General features: G+C 40.0%; 1 protein-coding gene and 1 long non-coding RNA gene across 2 annotated transcripts in view; one reads left to right on the forward strand and one right to left on the reverse strand.

Annotated features, from left to right (window-relative positions):
* LOC108045543 (ionotropic receptor 40a) overlaps positions 1 to 22,122 on the reverse strand; it is a 220,074-nt gene that overhangs the window by 114,341 nt on the left and 83,611 nt on the right. The window lies entirely within an intron of this gene.
* LOC123037915 lies at positions 9,407 to 9,681 on the forward strand. The gene is made up of 2 exons (XR_006417693.1): positions 9,407 to 9,566; positions 9,626 to 9,681. It is a non-coding gene; the product is annotated as an uncharacterized LOC123037915 (long non-coding RNA).

A 22,122-nucleotide genomic window follows, 5' to 3' on the forward strand; every position in this document is an offset into this window, starting at 1 on the left:
AAATTATGTGATTGAATTTTTCAATAACGGGAATGCTGTCGTCTTGATGAACAAAAGTTTCGAAAAGGCTAATGAAATTCTTAAACTCCGAATATTTGCCGCTGAATTTCGGCAATGCTAAATTCGGAAGTCGATCTCGAGTTGGGGCTACAGAAGCTGATCCAATTATTTTGGTTTCGCTTGCCGTCTTCAAGGCTGAGATAAGCGACATTATTTTTGCCTTGGTTATTATTGAAAGCTCAACCAACTCTTCTCCGAACTCATCGACATCATCTAAATCTTCAATCTGTGCTTGTATTTGTAATTGAAGCATTTAAAATCTCTAGCCGACAATTTAGTTCTACTTCTTGAATCGGAATCTTCCCGGCTTCTATTCGATCATTTAATCGGCGGATGCTCATCACTGTTTTTTTGAGCTTATTTTTAAGATCCGCAAGAAGTTCAAGGAGTTTTGGCTTATCTGGACTCATTTTAATTTATTTTTTTATAAGCCACGACAATAAATATATATATATATATATCAATAAATTATTTATCGAAAGAATAATAAATTAATAAAATAAATAAATTTTAAACAGGATAATTCTTTAATTAGAACGACGACAAATGTTCAATAAATTTTCGAAACAAAACCAAGAGTAAATAACAATTTAATTTAATTATTACCTTTGTTCGAACAAATTATTTTTAATAATTATCCACAACGAAAACGACGAAAAAAAAATATTAAAAAAATATTAAATATTAAATGGAAACTTGGCATGGTATGATATAGGAGCATTAGCTCCCCCCCCCCAACACGCAACAAAGAAAAGTGACACCAAATCCCCTTGTCTTCATGGATGAATGGATTCAATTGCTGAAGACTTGGGCCAACTCTGGATCCTTTACGAACTTTTTCTCTTTCTTCATGATACTCGTGCTTCTGTAATATCTCGATAATTTTAAGGAAAGCTTCATTATATTCAGTCGGCGACAAAGTTTTTTCAAATACCATACTTTTGTCTTTGCATTTTCTTATGAAGCGGAACATATAAACGAATACCCGAAGCAGTTTAGGGTGTGACGAAAATCCTTCGATGACATCTACCAAATCTTCCTCGATTCTTGTAGTAGGACTTCTTCATCTAGGTCAAAGTGTGCATTCTGGGGCCAGTTTGCATCTTCCTCTTTTAAAAACGCAGGTCCAGTAAACCATATTGACTGTATGATTTCGTCGACGTCACAACCTCTTGATACAATATCTGCTGGGTTCTGTTTCGTTGGAACATGCCGCCATGTAGCTTCACCTGACCACTCTTGAATCTCCGCAACTCTATTCGATACGAATGTGGATAATGAAGATGAATGAGACCAGTCCAATGAAGCGTAACTTCAGAATCCGACCTATAAACAATTCGTTCGAAAGGTACCTTTAATAGGGGCTTGATTCTGTGTCAGAGATCTGCGAGAAGGTGAGCGACACATAACTCAAGCCTTGGGAGTGTCTTAGTCTTGAGAAATATTATCGACACCGTATCATCTATGTACGGTTCTTTGTTATCGATATGAGACGACACCAAGATTTCAAATGCAATGTTGATCTATATTGTTTTGAACAGAGTAGACCCAGTGACCAAACAAAAATGGGAAGAACAAAAAGATTATGAAAGGTTACCGCTTTGGCCCGATTTTGAAAAAAAATGTAAACCGCCGATACAAAACCACCAGAACCACCGAACCGCGTAGACGTGCCTTTTTGCTCGCCCTGCCGAAAGACTTCCAAAAATCTACAAAGTGACCCCCAAAAATAAGAAAAATAGCGAAAAGACGCTGGCAGCAATGCCATATCCCAAGGTCAACATCTCCTTGCGATTAAAACTAAATTTAAAACCGATCTAGCTAATCAAAAACAATTAAAAATGTCGAACGCAAATAAAATATTAACAAGTGCAACCGGTAAAGCCACGAAGTCAAGTCGCGATCGGCAACAACGACGGCTGTCTTCTGCACGGAACAATGCTTACATTTTAACTGACTCATCGGATGCAACAACAAAATCAACGTCACTGACCGCTACCGAAAGAGCCCGCTCACTGTCACCAGCGATTTTATGCTCAAGCAGCGCTGCCGTTACTCAGTCGTGGAGTTCACAATGCCCGTCACCTCTCTCTCTCATCGATGCACCGACTACTTCGGCTTGTGCACCCACCAGCACTGTACCCTCTCTTACTACAGCAACGTCAACGACAACAACAACTTTAACGTCTGCGGCTACCCAGTGGCCTATCTCAACACCACAAGTAAAACTTAGCTCTACTGACCCTCTTACGAATAATACTCTCTTACAGACGGGGATCGATCGGTATGTACAAATAAAAAGAAAGCTTAGTCCACAAAAAAACGTAAACTCAAATTTGCCAAAAGTACCGAAAACTTTAGGCAACACACGAAGATCAGAAAACAGATTTGCCATTCTTGGCGAGACCGAAGAAGACAAGGGTCAGGCGCCTCAAGCCATGAAAGCTGTAAAGCCACCGCCAATATATTATATATTAGGAAACACAACAGTGTCGATCTGATCAATAAGCTTAAACAAGTAATCGGACCTTACCACTTTTATATCAACACCCTAAAAAGAGGAAACATATTAGAAGCAAAACTCCAGGTTAACAACGAAGACAACTTCCGTTCTGTGACAAGATATCTCGACAATGAGCTTATAAATTACTACACTTACCAACTAAAAAGTAAGAAAGGGGTACAAGTTGTACTTAAAGGTATAGAATCGACTGTTGCGGTAGCAGAAATAGCTGAAAGCCTCACGGAAAAAGGCTTGGACGTTAAGGACATCGTGAACATAGTAAAGAGGGATAAAATTCCTCAACCAATGTTTAAGATTGAGCTGGCCCTAGAGACGAAACCTCTAAAAAAATGCAGTGAATCCTATTTACAATCTGCAATATCTCCTTCACCGAAGAATCACCGTAGAGGAACCGAATAAGAGGAATGGCCCCGTACAGTGTACAAAGTGCCAGGAGTTCGGGCATACAAGAACCTACTGCACCCTGCGACCAGTTTGAGTCGCCCGTGGAGATTTGCATTGCATTGAAGCATGCCTGGGAAACAAAGAAGACCCTACTCTGAGGAAATGCAGTAACTGTGGGGGAAATCATACTGCCAACTACCGGGGCTGTCCCGTCTACAAAGAACTCAAGAGCCGCCTAAATCAGAGACGCAGTAATCCATTCGCCGCTCAACACTCTGCCCAACCAAACATCTTCACCCCATCAACAACCACTCCTGGTGTCTCCTTTGCCAACGCACTCCGCTACCCTGGAATCTTACAAACATCTACCGCCCAGCCTGCAGCATTGCGTCCACAGCCACCCATACCAAACCTAAATGATTTTCCGCTCTTAAGCCAAAATGGCCAAACAACAACTCAACCTAACTCAGCAAAACCAAACTCTTCCCCCAAAAACACTTAGCGGTCTAGAATCTACACTAGCTACTCTTGCAAACGTCATGATGACGATTCAAAGTTCCCTTCAAGAACTACTGCGAAACCAGAGCCTTCTAATGGAACTGCTGATCAAACAAAAGTCTGTATAAATGGACTCCTTAAGAATATGCTTCTGGAACGCAAAGGGCGTTTCCCGGCACAAAAACGAACTCCTACAGTTCCTAAACAGCCCCAATATCGATATCATGCTACTTTCTGAAACCCATCTAACTAATAAAAACTACTTCCATATCATCGGATATATATTCCACGCGACCAACCACCCGGACTGTAAAGCACACGGAGGTTACCGGTATACTCATAAAACAACGCATAAAACATCATCCCTTGGAGACATTCGCTACTAACTACCTGCAGGCCACGTCCCTACGTATAAACCTAATTGGCGGCCCACTTACCCTATGCGCCATACATTGCCCCCCACGCTTCAGTATTGCAGAAAATGAGTTCATGAATTTCTACAACTCACTAGGACGCTGCTTTATAGCTGCCGGTGATTATAACGCAAAGCATCCCCATTGGGGATCTCGTCTTATCAACCCCAAAGGCCGCCAATTATACAATTATCCTGGTAATAAGCTTGACTTTGTCTCACCATCTAGGCCTACATACTGGCCCACAGATCCAAATAAACAACCTTACATTATCGATTTCGCTGTAATTAGAAGAGTCTCGCACAGGCTGATAAACGTAAACACCCTAGAAGAGCTTACATCGGACCATTCGCCAGTTCTCCTCTGTCTATCTGAACAGCCGCAGCTTCTGGAACGCCCACAACATCTAACATCAAACAAAACAAACTGGCTGAAGTACAAAAAATATGTAAGTGCACACATCGAACTTGATCCTGAAATTTCCTCTGAATCTGACATTGACAAGTCGCTTAAACACCTCACGGACGTAATGTCCTCTGCAGTCAAACATTCTACGCCAGAACCCTCATCCACAAACCCGCTAAGAACTGGACGATCAAGTATCCAGATCGAGTCTCTCCTACTTGAAAAACGTAGACTTCGCAGAGACTGGCAGACTCATCGGTCCCCAGCTACTAAGAAAAGACTTAATGAAGCATCTCGAAAATTGTCGAAGGCCCTCTCTACCGAAAAGAACCAGGCCCAACGGGCCTACATTGGGAAACTATCCCAAATTTCCACTATGGAGAGCTCACCCAAACATGCAACCACCAATAGATCCCGATTGGCCAATTCGATCACAACAGCTAACACCTTTGTCCATCACTTGGAAAACGTCTTCAAGCCTCACCCGCCATCCAACCAATTCACTCTACCCTTGAAACCAGCACAATACTTAAGGCTATTAAAGAACATATAAACCCAAAGAAAGCTCCTGGTCACGATTTTATTTCTCCAAAAATGATAATTGAATTACCTGCATGCGCAGTCAGATGCATAGCATTTATATTTAACTCAATATTGAAATGGGGCTACTTTCCTGACCAATGGAAAAAGTCTGTCATTACAATGATCCCGAAGCCAGGAAAAGACAAATTCCAGCCTTCCTCGTACCGGCCCATCAGTCTGCTCCCATGTCTATCAAAGCTATTTGAAAAACTGCTTCTTGTTCATCTAGTAACACATCTTCAAATCAACAGAACGATCCCTCTGCACCAATTCGGATTTAGGGAAAAGCATGGAACTATCGAACAGGTAAACCGCTTAACATCTGAAATTCGCACGCCTTTCGAACACAAGCAATATTGCAGTGCCTTATTTCTGGGCGTATCGACGGTCTGGTATACAAAATCAAAACCCTCCTACCGGAAAACACCCAAAAGTTGCTTGAGTCATACCTCAGAAACAGAGTTTTCACCGTGAGATGTAAAACCTTTACTTCAACCATCCGTAACATCGAAGCATACACTTAGACAGGAGGCTTACCTGGAGAAAGCATATAGAAGCAAAGAAGACCCATAAAAAACTGGCTCATGAACTACCGCTCCCCCTTCCACTCGAATATAAAGTACTACTGTATAACTCGTGCTTAAAGCCGATCTGGACCTACGGTTCCGAGCTCTGGGGAAACGCAAGCAGCAGCAATATAGAAATTATTCAAAAAGTACAATCAAAGACCCTACGAACAATAACTGGAGCCCCCTGGTACATCCGCAACGCAAACATCCAGAGAGACCTGGATATAAATCCCGTAAAAGAAGAAATTGTTTCCAGAAAAATTAAATATGAAGCCAGATTATCAAATCACCCAAACCTGCTAGCCAGACAACTCAACCGGCTAAGCTATCATTCCCGTCTACAGCGGAATGATTTCCCATCCCTCTTCAATAACATAAATTAACGTATTATAGATTAAGATTTGAAAACTTATTGTTAGTCTCTTATGTAATAGAGAAGATCCAATAAATAAGAAAAAAGTATAAAAAAAAAAAAACCGCCGATACCAGCATTTATCCGCTGAAGAATCAACGAAACCAAAGCAAGATAAAGTTATGTCGAGCAAGCCATATAATCGTAGCTCATTTTCTTGTTTCGGTAATGCAAAGGTTCGACTTTGTAAAATCTGCTCCTATTAACATATCTATTCTTTGTGGCTTGTAGAAATAGGGGTCTGCTAGTGGTAGGTTCTTTGGAATTTTCCAGTCATTGATATTGACCGACTGGTCAGGATGATATCCTGATATTGATTTCAAAATCCAAAAATCAAAAGAGAACTCACTACCATTTAAACGCGACTTCACCACTGTGTGTACCTTTTTCTTAACTTGACAATTGGCCAATGCCAAGTAAGTTTATACACGACTCCTCTTTACCGATCTGTAAAGCGGTGAGCAAGGTCCTCTGTTATAAAAGTCGTTTGGGATCCAGAGTCAAGAAGTGCTCGGGCCCAAATATATTCACCGTTTTTAGTTCTTACACTTACGATCGACGTGGCTAAAATCACTCTGTCCAATGATGTCGCATGCATAGCATGTGATGAGGAAGGCTGATCTTGATTTAAAGAGGGAGAAAGACTCTCTTGGGGTGGTGGCAACGCTAAACTATTTTCGGACACTGTATATCTATGCAGTAAAACGTGATGCGAGCGGCAGCAAACTCGACATTTATTAAATTGGCATTCTGAAACAGTGTGACCCTTTCGCATACAATTCATGCATAAGGAAACAGATTTTACAAAGTTGAACCTTTGCATTACCGAAAGGCGACCAAACGGACCAGAGTTCGCTAGGATATGGTCTACTGCATTGCAATAGCTACAACTTTGCTGGGATTTACTGTTGGACAAAGAACAAGAAAATGAGCTACGATTATGTGGCGTGCTCGACATAACTTTATCTTGGTGTCGTCTCCTATCGATAACAAAGAACCGTATATACGCTGACTGTTGCGTTATTTTCGGAAGTCTAAACAATGTTGAAATATTATTCATAAAAATTAAACATTCGTTATCATACACTTTTTTCAGGCTGATCATAGCCTTTTCATAATTGCTCTCGGTGACTTGGTAGGCCTTAATAGTTCCCAAAGCTTCACCAGAAAGACAAGAAATTATGTGATTGAATTTTTCAATAACGGGAATGCTGTCGTCTTGATGAACAAAAGTTTCGAAAAGGCTAATGAAATTCTTAAACTCCGAATATTTGCCGCTGAATTTCGGCAATGCTAAATTCGGAAGTCGATCTCGAGTTGGGGCTACAGAAGCTGATCCAATTATTTTGGTTTCGCTTGCCGTCTTCAAGGCTGAGATAAGCGACATTATTTTTGCCTTGGTTATTATTGAAAGCTCAACCAACTCTTCTCCGAACTCATCGACATCATCTAAATCTTCAATCTGTGCTTGTATTTGTAATTGAAGCATTTAAAATCTCTAGCCGACAATTTAGTTCTACTTCTTGAATCGGAATCTTCCCGGCTTCTATTCGATCATTTAATCGGCGGATGCTCATCACTGTTTTTTTGAGCTTATTTTTAAGATCCGCAAGAAGTTCAAGGAGTTTTGGCTTATCTGGACTCATTTTAATTTATTTTTTTATAAGCCACGACAATAAATATATATATATATATATCAATAAATTATTTATCGAAAGAATAATAAATTAATAAAATAAATAAATTTTAAACAGGATAATTCTTTAATTAGAACGACGACAAATGTTCAATAAATTTTCGAAACAAAACCAAGAGTAAATAACAATTTAATTTAATTATTAAATTTGTTCGAACAAATTATTTTTAATAATTATCCACAACGAAAACGACGAAAAAAAAATATTAAATTGAATATGAAGCTACGAGGTATCAAAATTAATAGTGGTTGCAAATGACGGTAAAAATCAGTATATCCGTCTGAATGCAGGGTAGCGCGTCACCTTGGTCGTCAGCGCGCCAAACCGAAAGTTCAACAACAATTACAACGTTGCTAACGGCGGACAAGCGAAAGCGAAAAAGGAAAACGAAAAAGTTCACCGCTGCAGCTGCTTGTGTATGAGGGCTTATGTATTGGTTATGTATAGCGGCTGGGATGATTTTACCAACTATTAATTTTTGAGTTTCAATAAATAAATTGGGGGGGACAGTGATTGCAATAATATAACACAATTAAAGGTTGCATCCAACGGCGGTTCAAATAGGTTATATAATGTGTATGTGTATATGTATGTGTATATAATAAATTTTAATATAATTTTTATTTTATTTATTTTAAATAAATGCATGTACAACTAGCTATACTATATCGATACGTCTGTGCCAAGAATTGAAAGCGAGGTGCAATTTTTCAGCACAAGACAATAAACAATTAAATTTTTTTCTTATAAACTCAAGCTTTCAATTTTTGCACAAATACCTCAGGTTCTGCGTTAGAGTCTTTCAATCCAGCTGCCACTTTCCTTTTGCAAATTGAGCAGTCGCAAGGCATCACTATGGCAGCAGTTCTTCTGTGGCGAACAGGGTATTTCGCGACCGGCCCGAGACTTTAAGCAGGAGCTGCTGTGTATTTTTTCTACCCACACCGACACGCCGCGGGCAACAATAAAGCACTATGCAATTTGAGTGCTTTGACCCGGACTTGCACTTGCACTTTATATTTATTATTTTATGTGTCACTGTCACTAGTTGCCAAAGATATATATTAATAATTTTAACGTCCACCCGGGGCGCCATGAAAAATTAGATAGTTTTCTAATTTTTTCAAACCGAAAAACTGCGGTGGCTAAAATTATTAATAGCGAAAATAAACGAAAACGAAAAAAAGATGTCGACGGCTCAAATCAATTTCAACGAATGCCTATGCTATATTTCGACAAAGTACTTAGAGACTAGCTTAACGAAGGTTGACGAAGACGGGGCGTCTTCGCCGAGAGCGAGAGAGAACTTTATTGTGCTCCCGCCTTCGCCCTAGACCAACTTACACAAAGCTTCAAGTTTTAAATAATTTCACAAAAAATTCAAATTTGAGCCTACAAAGCAGTTTTTACATCTAACTTTATAACGACTTTGTCACAATCAAAAAAGAATAAGTTTGTTTTTTGGAATAATTCCCCAAATTTTGTTTTTTTTAATAATTTAATAAACTCAACTGAATCGAATTTATAGCAAGTTAGATGTCCTTCCAGTCGTCATTTCTACAATAATGTGTATACATTATTGTAATTATTGGCTTTAAAATATTTTGTCAAAATTTCATGTGGATCTTTATTTTATATGTAGCCTCAAGAGGGAGGAATAGGAGCCAAAACTGGTTTTTTCAAAAGAAAGTTCTTAAAATTCGCTGCATTTTCAAACTAAACTTACTATTGAGCCGATTAATTCTAAATTTCGCACACTCTTTTTAAATTTGGTTCACAATTATAAAAAACGATCTGAAACAAAATAGTTATTATTTAAAAAAGTGAATGGGTGTTGTTAAGGAATTTTCTTTATTATTATAATTTTTCTTCTAAGTTAAGTCAAGATGAATTCAATACTTGTTCCCTTTATCATTTAATGTTTAATTTGAAACGATTACTTTGTTATCGATCACATGTAATTATAAGCTAACGATAAGCACAAAAGGGTGGCCACTTTTGAACTTTTAGCCGAGACGATTGGTACGTAGCCTCCGCATAAAAATTATTTTTGTGTTCTAATTTAAGCCTCAAAAAAATAGATAATAAAACGCACGCCGCACGCCGCACGTACGCACTGCAATTGTCAAGCAGAAAATAATTTGCGTTCTTATTATGTCCTGATCGGCTACAGAAGTCAACATTTTTTATTATCAATCTCAGTGCAAGCCCGTCGCACAAAAACCTTATACAAGCCTGCCGCTTGTATGTATGTTCATGTATTTGAGCAAAAATTTGACGCCATTTTTTCTTAAGAAGTACACACGACGCCGTTCTAAGAACTTGGAAAAGCCACGCCGAAAAATACAGTTGGGACCATAGCCAATTTAATAATTTGCATTATCATCGATTGCTCCAACGCCGCCTACACCCCACATGCGTATATTTGTACTGTGAATGCCTTTTCACATAAAGTCCATGACAACCTGGAATGCCAAGAGTGAGCCAGCGTTGCAACAAAGGAAAGCCACCAGCCCGTCTAGGATTTGACTATAAGATGTTAACATCGGGGGATGAAACAGATTAAACGATTATCGAGCTCAACAAGATGGATGAACTTCAAGAAAAGCTGCGAGATTTGGAACTCAAATTTCAAGAATCGCAGAATCGAAATAGCGAACTTCGTTCATCACTACGCCGCATAACTAGCCAACTTGAACATGATGAACAGGAGAAAGCACGAGCACTGACTAGTAGCGAGCAACTTCAGACAAATATGGGTAAGTTAATGCTAAACTTCACTGCGACATATACCTTTCCAGACGTGCACTTGCCATGCCAGCAGCGGTTGCCAGTTTACAGCTCCCAAGCCAGTCGTCCATATGTACCATTGCCATTCCCATCAGCCTATAACAGTACCTATCAGGTCACCGCACCGCCGCCCACATATGCTCATTCGCTCCCAATCTTCGCAACGCCTTCAACCTCATCGCAGGCCCAGCCGCTAACAGGATTGCCGCATTTATATCAGCCGTATTCACGAAAGCTACAGGATCTTCCGACATTCGATGGAACGCCAGAGCAGTGGCCAATGTTTCATGTAGCCTATAGGGAAACTACAAACGCCCACAGTTATACCAATTTGGAGAATTTGTCTCGCCTTCAAAAGTCACTGCATGGTCCAGCTAAGAATTTGGTTGCATCATTACTCATATATCCAAACAATGTCGAAACAATTATGCAAACATTAAATAACCACTACGGACGACCCGAAGTGCTAATACGAAGTCAGCTCGATAAAGTTAACAAAATGAGTGATATTATCGACTTCAGTGTCATGACAGCCAATTTAACATCGTTTCTAGAGAACTGTAACGCTAATTAGTCACAAAGCTGCCGATGAACAAAAAGGGAGAGTGGGCCAAATATATCATGGAAAGAGGAATTGTATATCCGTCAGTAAAACAATTCGCAGAATGGCTTCAAAACATTGCAAGCTATGTATCAATAGCAATGGGCAGTACATCGACGATGACGACCGATAAAACACAGGAAAAGAAAAATCAACCTAAGCACATTTTCACCGTTGACAATAAACAGGAGCGTTCCCGTAAATGCCCAATTTGTAATCACGACCACAAGCTCTATCAATGCGACAATTTCAAGAAGAAGACCTTACCAGAAAAATGGGAAATCGTTAAGAAACAACGACTTTGTTTTGGGTGTCTACACTGGGGCACTCTATGCAAACTTGTTCATTCCGTAGAGAATGCAAAATTGATTCATGTCAAAGATATCACAATCGTCTTCTTCACGATTCAAAGTTCCAATCCGCTAAGATTGAGAATATTTCAGATGAAACAAAGACTGACATAGTTTTTACAACAATAATGGATAATGAACCACCGAACACGACCCTTTTTAAATTCGTGCCCATAATTGTTACAGGTCCAAAATCACAATGCACAATAATTGCCTTTATCGACGAGGGTTCAACCATATCTCTTATCGAAGAGGAAACAGCCTAATTGCTGGGTCTCAAAGGATCGAAAAGCCATATGACATTAAAGTGGATAGGTAACAAATCGACAACAGAAATGTCTCAGCAAATAAACCTGGAATTACAAGGATACCCTTCGGGATCTCTATCTTCTTGCCTTATGAAAAATGTAAGAACAGTCAAAAGGTTAATGTTACCATGCCAAGATCTGAATTTGCCAAAATTTTGTATATATTTTCCATGCCTAAAAGATCTGCCTATTGAAAATTATAATAATGCTGCGCCGAAACTATTAATAGGAATGCCACATATCAATCTAGTCAGACCTTTGGAAATAATTAATCTAAATGAAAACTTCTCAGCTCATAGAACTAAATTAGGATGGATATTGTTCGGGTCGAACGAAAACAGACACAGCGGTGTAGTATGCCATGTAGAAGAATGTAAAAATTCAATGGACGACATTCAAAACATAATACATAACTTCATAAACATTGACCAGTTTGGGGTTAGACTAGCATTACCGCTTAAATCAGATGGCGACCAAAGATGTGAAAAGATTTTGAAGGAGACGACAAACAAAATCGAAAGTGGCTATGAGACTGGGCTTTTATGGAAAATCGATATTATTAAAATGCCAGATAGTTACGACACGGCGCTACGTCGACTAAAAATAGCGGAAAGTAAAATGTCCAAGGATGAGTCTCTTCGTAAATGGTATTCAGAAAAAATTAAAGAATATGAAAGAAAAGGATATGCGCGTAAATTAAGCAAGGAAGAACTTAAAACGGATTTAGGCAAAAAATGGTATTTGCCGCATTTCGCCGTAAATAATTTAAATAAAAACAAACTCAGACTAGTATTCGACGCCGCAGCTCAAATTAATGGAGTATCACTGAACTCATGCCTTTCAAAAGGACAAGATGCCTATCAGCCAATCCCGTTGCCGTCTATACTGTTCAAGTTTCAATTTGTGCGGACATTAAAGAAATGTTTCACCGTGTATTCATCCGAAAGGAAGACCAGGATTATCAACAGTTTCTATGGAGAGATTGCGATACCTCGAGAAAACCAGACGTCTACGTGATGAATGTGATGATATTTGGTTCAGCCAGTTCGCCCTGTTCAGCCCAATATGTAAAAAATCTTAATGCCGAGTTCTTTAAAAACGACAATCCCAGAGCAGTAAAAGCGATTGTTGATCATCATTACGTCGATGATTATGTAGACAGCTTTGACACAATAGATGAAGCACGTAACATAATTAACAAGGTTGTACAAATTCATGTGAACGGGAATTTTGAACTTCGCGGATTCGTGTCAAACTCAAAGGAGCTTTTGGCAAGGACGAACAACTCAACAGAGATCATGACATCGCCAACAAAATTAAGTCACTCTGAGCTGAACACTGAAGAAATACTTGGACTTTATTGGGATCATGGATCAGACCAGTTCTGTTTCATCGTAAAGTTTAAAGGAGTGCCGAACAACGTAGCTGAAGCAAAATCACCTCCAACAAAGAGACAAGTTCTGTCCATGATAATGTCCATATTTGACCCCTTTGGATTTATAGCACCCTTTGTAATAAAAGCTAAAATCTTAATTCAAGAATTATGGCGCCTAAATACAATGTGGGATGAGGTTATTCCCGAGAGCCTTTACAACGTGTGGATTACTTGGTACGACCAATTGCAGAAGGTAAAAGACGTAAGGATTCACAGATGCTATCATAATAATTTCACCAAACCTGATCCCGACTTGCAACTTCATATTTTCGTAGACGCAAGCGAAGAAGCCTTTGCCGCCGTCGCTTACTGGAGAGTAATGTATCAAGAACAAATAGCAATAGTGTTTGTGATGGGTAAGGCTAACTGTTGTCCTATAAAAACAGTATCAATACCACGCCTCGAACTACAAGCTGCAGTCCTCGGAATTCGACTTAAAAACGCCATAATAAATAACCATGAAGTCAGCCCAAAACATGTTTACCTGTGGTCGGATTCAAAGACTGTAATAAGCTGGATACAATCAGATAGCCGCCGTTATAAGCAATATGTCGCCCACAGAGTAACAGAAATTTTGGAAAGCTTAAAAATCGACCAATGGAAATGGATTCCTGGAACAAAAAAATCCCGCAGACGCTGCCACACGCATGTCCTCAAAAGCAGATCCAAGCGTTTGGATTTATGGACCTCCATTTTTATATCTCGACAGCTCCGAGTGGCCATCACCACCTGATGATATAAAATCTCACGACCATGACAAAGAAAAATTTGTATTTGTTGCTACTCAGGACATGACAATCGATATGATAGACAAATACAGTAAATACGAGAAACTATTGCGAGTCTATTCTTCGGTTCGCCGTGCCATCGAGCTGTTCAAAAATAAATCCTTAAAAAAGTCTACAGTACTAACAGCTTAAGAAATTTGTAGTTCTGAAAAACTATTATGCAAATCAGTCCATCTCGCTTGTTTCCACCAAGAAGTAACTCAGTTAAAGAATGGTCAACCCATAACGAATTCCAGTCCCATATGGAACCTTTCGCCCGAGCTGGATGACGACGGTGTTCTTCGCTTAGCAGGTCGCATTGATAAAGCTACTTGCGTTGGTCCTATGACAAAACGTCCTATTATATTACCCAAAACCCATAAACTGACTTTACTGATCGCCCAGCATCACCATGAACTGTGTAAACACCAAAATGTGGATACCATGATCTGTTCCATTAGACAAACATTTTGGATACCATCTATTCGCCGTTTAGCTAAAACCATTAAGACCAACTGTCAGTTATGCAAAAACTTATCCGCAATGCCAAAGCCACCCTTGATGGGACAGTTGCCTATGGACAGAGTTGCAGCCTTTATCAGACCCTTTACGTATACAGGGTTGGATTATCTTGGTCCCCTTTTGGTGGCTATTGGCAGACGACGTGAAAAAAGGTGGGTAGCGTTATTCACCTGTATGACTACAAGAGCTATACACCTCGAATTGTCTAAGGATTTGTCATCGGATGCCGCCATTATGTGTCTCAAAAACTTTTGTTGCCGAAGAGGAGTACCAAAAAGAATTAGAAGTGATCAAGGAACGAACTTTGTCGGTGTCGGCAAAGAGCAATGGATTACGGTGGTGGATGCGATTGCAATGGAGAGTGGTCGCTGTGGTATTGAGTGGGTATTTAATACTACAGGCAATCCGGCTGCTGGTGGAGCATGGGAGCGTTTGGTGCGTAGTGTGAAACTTATTTTGGCATTAACCCTCAAAGAAAAGGTACCTCAGGTTGAAACTCTTCAAGGTCTGTTAAATGAAGCTGAAAACCTTATTAATTCCCGTCCTTTAACACACCTACCGATCGATTCATACGAAGACGATCCGCTTACTCCAAATCATTTTTTACTTGGTTGCCCAAACCATGTACAAGCACCAGTAGTTGACGAAAACGTTTGCCTGAAGAAGCAATGGCATATCCGGCAGCAGTTAATGCAGACCTTCTGGAAACGATGGATCCAGGAGTACTTGCCGACTCTAACCCGACGCACTAAGTGGTTCAACCGTGTGGAGCCAATACAAATCGGAGATGTGGTTCTAATTTGCGACGAGACCGATAGCCGTGGTGTATGGAAAAAGGAAGAATCATTGAAATTCAACCCGCAAAGGACGGACAAGTGCGATCAGCAACGGTAAAAACTGCAACTGGAGTACTTCGAAGACCAGCGTCCAAATTGGCCGTTCTCGACGTCATTGGTGAATCTCAGAAGGCACCTTGATTCACGGGGGCCGGAATGTTAAGGAATTTTCTTTATTATTATAATTTTTCTTCTAAGTTAAGTCAAGATGAATTCAATACTTGTTCCCTTTATCATTTAATGTTTAATTTGAAACGATTACTTTGTTATCGATCACATGTAATTATAAGCTAACGATAAGCACAAAAGGGTGGCCACTTTTGTACTTTTAGCCGAGACGATTGGTACGTAGCCTCCGCATAAAAATTATTTTGTGTTCTAATTTAAGCCTCAAAAAAACAGATAATAAAACGCACGCCGCACGTACGCACTGCAATTGTCAAGCAGAAAATAATTTGCGTTCTTATTATGTCCTGATCGGCTACAGAAGTCAACATTTTTTATTATCAATCTCAGTGCAAGCCCGTCGCACAAAAACCTTATACAAGCCTGCCGCTTGTATGTATGTTCATGTATTTGAGCAAAAATTTGACGCCATTTTTTCTTAAGAAGTACACACGACGCCATTCTAAGAACTTGGAAAAGCCACGCCGAAAAATACAGTTGGGACCATCGCCAATTTAATAAGTTGCATTATCATCGATTGCTCCAACGCCGCCTACACCCCACATGCGTATATTTGTACTGTGAATGCCTTCTCACATAAAGTCCATGACAACCTGGAATGCCAAGAGTGAGCCAGCGTTGCAACAAAGGAAAGCCACCAGCCCGTCTAGGATTTGACTACAAGATGTTAACATCGGGGGATGAAACAGATTAAACGATTATCGAGCTCAACAAGATGGATGAACTTCAAGAAAAGCTGCGAGATTTGGAACTCAAATTTCAAGAATCGCAGAATCGAAATAGCGAACTTCGTTCATCACTACGCCGCATAACTAGCCAACTTGAACATGATGAACAGGAGAAAGCACGAGCACTGACTAGTAGCGAGCAACTTCAGACAAATATGGGTAAGTTAATGCTAAACTTCACTGCGACATATACCTTTCCAGACGTGCACTTGCCATGCCAGCAGCGGTTGCCAGTTTACAGCTCCCAAGCCAGTCGTCCATATGTACCATTGCCATTCCCATCAGCCTCCTATAACAGTACCTATCAGGTCACCGCACCGCCGCCCACATCTGCTCATTCGCTCCCAATCTTCGCAACGCCTTCAACCTCATCGCAGGCCCAGCCGCTAACAGGATTGCCGCATCTATATCAGCCGTATTCACGAAAGCTACAGGATCTTCCGACATTCGAAGGAACGCCAGAGCAGTGGCCAATGTTTCATGTAGCCTATAGGGAAACTACAAACGCCCACAGTTATACCAATTTGGAGAATTTGTCTCGCCTTCAAAAGTCACTGCATGGTCCAGCTAAGAATTTGGTTGCATCATTACTCATATATCCAAACAATGTCGAAACAATTATGCAAACATTAAATAACCACTACGGACGACCCGAAGTGCTAATACGAAGTCAGCTCGATAAAGTTAACAAAATGAGTGATATTATCGACTTCAGTGTCATGACAGCCAATTTAACATCGTTTCTAGAGAACTGTAACGCTAATTAGTCACAAAGCTGCCGATGAACAAAAAGGGAGAGTGGGCCAAATATATCATGGAAAGAGGAATTGTATATCCGTCAGTAAAACAATTCGCAGAATGGCTTCAAAACATTGCAAGCTATGTATCAATAGCAATGGGCAGTACATCGACGATGACGACCGATAAAACACAGGAAAAGAAAAATCAGCCTAAGCACATTTTCACCGTTGACAATAAACAGGAGCGTTCCCGTAAATGCCCAATTTGTAATCACGACCACAAGCTCTATCAATGCGACAATTTCAAGAAGAAGACCTTACCAGAAAAATGGGAAATCGTTAAGAAACAACGACTTTGTTTTGGGTGTCTACACTGGGGCACTCTATGCAAACTTGTTCATTCCGTAGAGAATGCAAAATTGATTCATGTCAAAGATATCGCAATCGTCTTCTTCACGATTCAAAGTACCAATCCGCTAAGATTGAGAATATTTCAGATGAAACAAAGACTGACATAGTTTTTACAACAATAATGGATAATGAACCACCGAACACGACCCTTTTTAAATTCGTGCCCATAATTGTTACAGGTCCAAAATCACAATGCACAATAATTGCCTTTATCGACGAGGGTTCAACCATATCTCTTATCGAAGAGGAAACAGCCTAATTGCTGGGTCTCAAAGGATCGAAAAGCCATATGACATTAAAGTGGATAGGTAACAAATCGACAACAGAAATGTCTCAGCAAATAAACCTGGAATTACAAGGATACCCTTCGGGATCTCTATCTTCTTGCCTTATGAAAAATGTAAGAACAGTCAAAAGGTTAATGTTACCATGCCAAGATCTGAATTTGCCAAAATTTTGTATATATTTTCCATGCCTAAAAGATCTGCCTATTGAAAATTATAATAATGCTGCGCCGAAACTATTAATAGGAATGCCACATATCAATCTAGTCAGACCTTTGGAAATAATTAATCTAAATGAAAACTTCTCAGCTCATAGAACTAAATTAGGATGGATATTGTTCGGGTCGAACGAAAACAGACACAGCGGTGTAGTATGCCATGTAGAAGAATGTAAAAATTCAATGGACGACATTCAAAACATAATACATAACTTCATAAACATTGACCAGTTTGGGGTTAGACTAGCATTACCGCTTAAATCAGATGGCGACCAAAGATGTGAAAAGATTTTGAAGGAGACGACAAACAAAATCGAAAGTGGCTATGAGACTGGGCTTTTATGGAAAATCAATATTATTAAAATGCCAGATAGTTACGACACGGCGCTACGTCGACTAAAAATAGCGGAAAGTAAAATGTCCAAGGATGAGTCTCTTCGTAAATGGTATTCAGAAAAAATTAAAGAATATGAAAGAAAAGGATATGCGCGTAAATTAAGCAAGGAAGAACTTAAAACGGATTTAGGCAAAAAATGGTATTTGCCGCATTTCGCCGTAAATAATTTAAATAAAAACAAACTCAGACTAGTATTCGACGCCGCAGCTCAAATTAATGGAGTATCACTGAACTCATGCCTTTCAAAAGGACAAGATGCCTATCAGCCAATCCCGTTGCCGTCTATACTGTTCAAGTTTCAATTTGTGCGGACATTAAAGAAATGTTTCGCCGTGTATTCATCCGAAAGGAAGACCAGGATTATCAACAGTTTCTATGGAGAGATTGCGATACCTCGAGAAAACCAGACGTCTACGTGATAAATGTGATGATATTAGGTTCAGCCAGTTCGCCCTGTTCAGCCCAATATGTAAAAAATCTTAATGCCGACAATCCCAGAGCAGTAAAAGCGATTGTTGATCATCATTACGTCGATGATTATGTAGACAGATTTGACACAATAGATGAAGCACGTAACATAATTAACAAGGTTGTACAAATTCATGTGAACGGGAATTTTGAACTTCGCGGATTCGTGTCAAACTCAAAGGAGCTTTTGGCAAGAACGAACAACTCAACAGAGATCATGACATCGCCAACAAAATTAAGTCACTCTGAGCTGAACACTGAAGAAATACTTGGACTTTATTGGGATCATGGATCAGACCAGTTCTGTTTCATCGTAAAGTTTAAAGGAGTGCCGAACAACGTAGCTGAAGCAAAATCACCTCCAACGAGACAAGTTCTGTCCATGATAATGTCCATATTTGACCCCTTTGGATTTATAGCACCCTTTGTAATAAAAGCTAAAATCTTAATTCAAGAATTATGGCGCCTAAATACAATGTGGGATGAGGTTATTCCCGAGAGCCTTTACAACGTGTGGATTACTTGGTACGACCAATTTCAGAAGGTAAAAGACGTAAGGATTCACAGATGCTATCATAATAATTTCACCAAACCTGATCCCGACTTGCAACTTCATATTTTCGTAGACGCAAGCGAAGAAGCCTTTGCCGCCGTCGCTTACTGGAGAGTAATGTTTCAAGAACAAATAGCAATAGTGTTTGTGATGGGTAAGGCTAACTGTTGTCCTATAAAAACAGTATCAATACCACGCCTCGAACTACAAGCTGCAGTCCTCGGAATTCGACTTAAAAACGCCATAATAAATAACCATGAAGTCAGCCCAAAACATGTTTACCTGTGGTCGGATTCAAAGACTGTAATAAGCTGGATACAATCAGATAGCCGCCGTTATAAGCAATATGTCGCCCACAGAGTAACAGAAATTTTGGAAAGCTTAAATTCCTGGAACAAAAAATCCCGCAGACGCTGCCACACGCATGTCCTCAAAAGCAGATCCAAGCGTTCGGATTGATGGACCTCCATTTTTATATCTCGACAGCTCCGAGTGGCCATCACCACCTGATGATATAAAATCTCACGACCATGACAAAGAAAAATTTGTATTTGTTGCTACTCAGGACATGACAATCGATATGATAGACAAATACAGTAAATACGAGAAACTATTGCGAGTCTATCGAGCTGTTCAAAAATAAATCCTTAAAAAAGTCTACAGTACTAACAGCTGAAGAAATTAGTTCTGAAAAACTATTATGCAAATCAGTCCATCTCGCTTGTTTCCACCAAGAAGTAACTCAGTTAAAGAATGGTCAACCCATAACGAATTCCAGTCCCATATGGAACCTTTCGCCCGAGCTGGATGACGACGGTGTTCTTCGCTTAGCAGGTCGCATTGATAAAGCTACTTGCGTTGGTCCTATGACAAAACGTCCTATTATATTACCCAAAACCCATAAACTGACTTTACTGATCGCCCAGCATCACCATGAACTGTGTAAACACCAAAATGTGGATACCATGATCTGTTCCATTAGACAAACATTTTGGATACCATCTATTCGCCGTTTAGCTAAAACCATTAAGACCAACTGTCAGTTATGCAAAAACTTATCCGCAATGCCAAAGCCACCCTTGATGGGACAGTTGCCTATGGACAGAGTTGCAGCCTTTATCAGACCCTTTACGTATACAGGGTTGGATTATCTTGGTCCCCTTTTGGTGGCTATTGGCAGACGACGTGAAAAAAGGTGGGTAGCGTTATTCACCTGTATGACTACAAGAGCTATACACCTCGAATTGTCTAAGGATTTGTCATCGGATGCCGCCATTATGTGTCTCAAAAACTTTTGTTGCCGAAGAGGAGTACCAAAAAGAATTAGAAGTGATCAAGGAACGAACTTTGTCGGTGTCGGCAAAGAGCAATGGATTACGGTGGTGGATGCGATTGCAATGGAGAGTGGTCGCTGTGGTATTGAGTGGGTATTTAATACTCCAGGCAATCCGGCTGCTGGTGGAGCATGGGAGCGTTTGGTGCGTAGTGTGAAACTTATTTTGGCATTAACATTAAAGAAAAGGTACCTCAGGTTGAAACTCTTCAAGGTCTGTTAAATGAAGCTGAAAACCTTATTAATTCCCGTCCTTTAACACACCTACCGATCGATTCATACGAAGACGATCCGCTTACTCCAAATCATTTTTTACTTGGTTGCCCAAACCATGTACAAACACCAGTAGTTGACGAAAACGTTTGCCTGAAGAAGCAATGGCATATCCGGCAGCAGTTAATGCAGACCTTCTGGAAACGATGGATCCAGGAGTACTTGCCGACTCTAACCCGACGCACTAAGTGGTTCAACCGTGTGGAGCCAATACAAATCGGAGATGTGGTTCTAATTTGCGACGAGACCGATAGCCGTGGTGTATGGAAAAAGGAAGAATCATTGAAATTCAACCCGCAAAGGACGGACAAGTGCGATCAGCAACGGTAAAAACTGCAACTGGAGTACTTCGAAGACCAGCGTCCAAATTGGCCGTTCTCGACGTCATTGGTGAATCTCAGAAGGCACCTTGATTCACGGGGGGCCGGAATGTTAAGGAATTTTCTTTATTATTATAATTTTTCTTCTAAGTTAAGTCAAGATGAATTCAATACTTGTTCCCTTTATCATTTAATGTTTAATTTGAAACGATTACTTTGTTATCGATCACATGTAATTATAAGCTAACGATAAGCACAAAAGGGTGGCCACTTTTGTACTTTTAGCCGAGACGATTGGTACGTAGCCTCCGCATAAAAATTATTTTGTGTTCTAATTTAAGCCTCAAAAAAACAAATAATAAAACGTACGCACTGCAATTGTCAAGCAGAAAATAATTTGCGTTCTTATTATGTCCTGATCGGCTACAGAAGTCAACATTTTTTATTATCAATCTCAGTGCAAGCCCGTCGCACAAAAACCTTATACAAGCCTGCCGCTTGTATGTATGTTCATGTATTTGAGCAAAAATTTGACACCATTTTTTCTTAAGAAGTACACACGACGCCATTCTAAGAACTTGGAAAAGCCACACCGAAAAATACAGTTGGGACCATCGCCAATTTAATAAGTTGCATTATCATCGATTGCTCCAACGCCGCCTACACCCCACATGCGTATATTTGTACTGTGAATGCCTTCTCACATAAAGTCCATGACAACCTGGAATGCCAAGAGTGAGCCAGCGTTGCAACAAAGGAAAGCCACCAGCCCGTCTAGGATTTGACTATAAGATGTTAACATCGGGGGATGAAACAGATTAAACGATTATCGAGCTCAACAAGATGGATGAACTTCAAGAAAAGCTGCGAGATTTGGAACTCAAATTTCAAGAATCGCAGAATCGAAATAGCGAACTTCGTTCATCACTACGCCGCATAACTAGCCAACTTGAACATGATGAACAGGAGAAAGCACGAGCACTGACTAGTAGCGAGCAACTTCAGACAAATATGGGTAAGTTAATGCTAAACTTCACTGCGACATATACCTTTCCAGA

This window comes from Drosophila rhopaloa, unplaced genomic scaffold, assembly GCF_018152115.1.
Source record: "Drosophila rhopaloa isolate 14029-0021.01 unplaced genomic scaffold, ASM1815211v1 contig_218, whole genome shotgun sequence".
Lineage (NCBI taxonomy): Eukaryota > Metazoa > Arthropoda > Insecta > Diptera > Drosophilidae > Drosophila > Drosophila rhopaloa.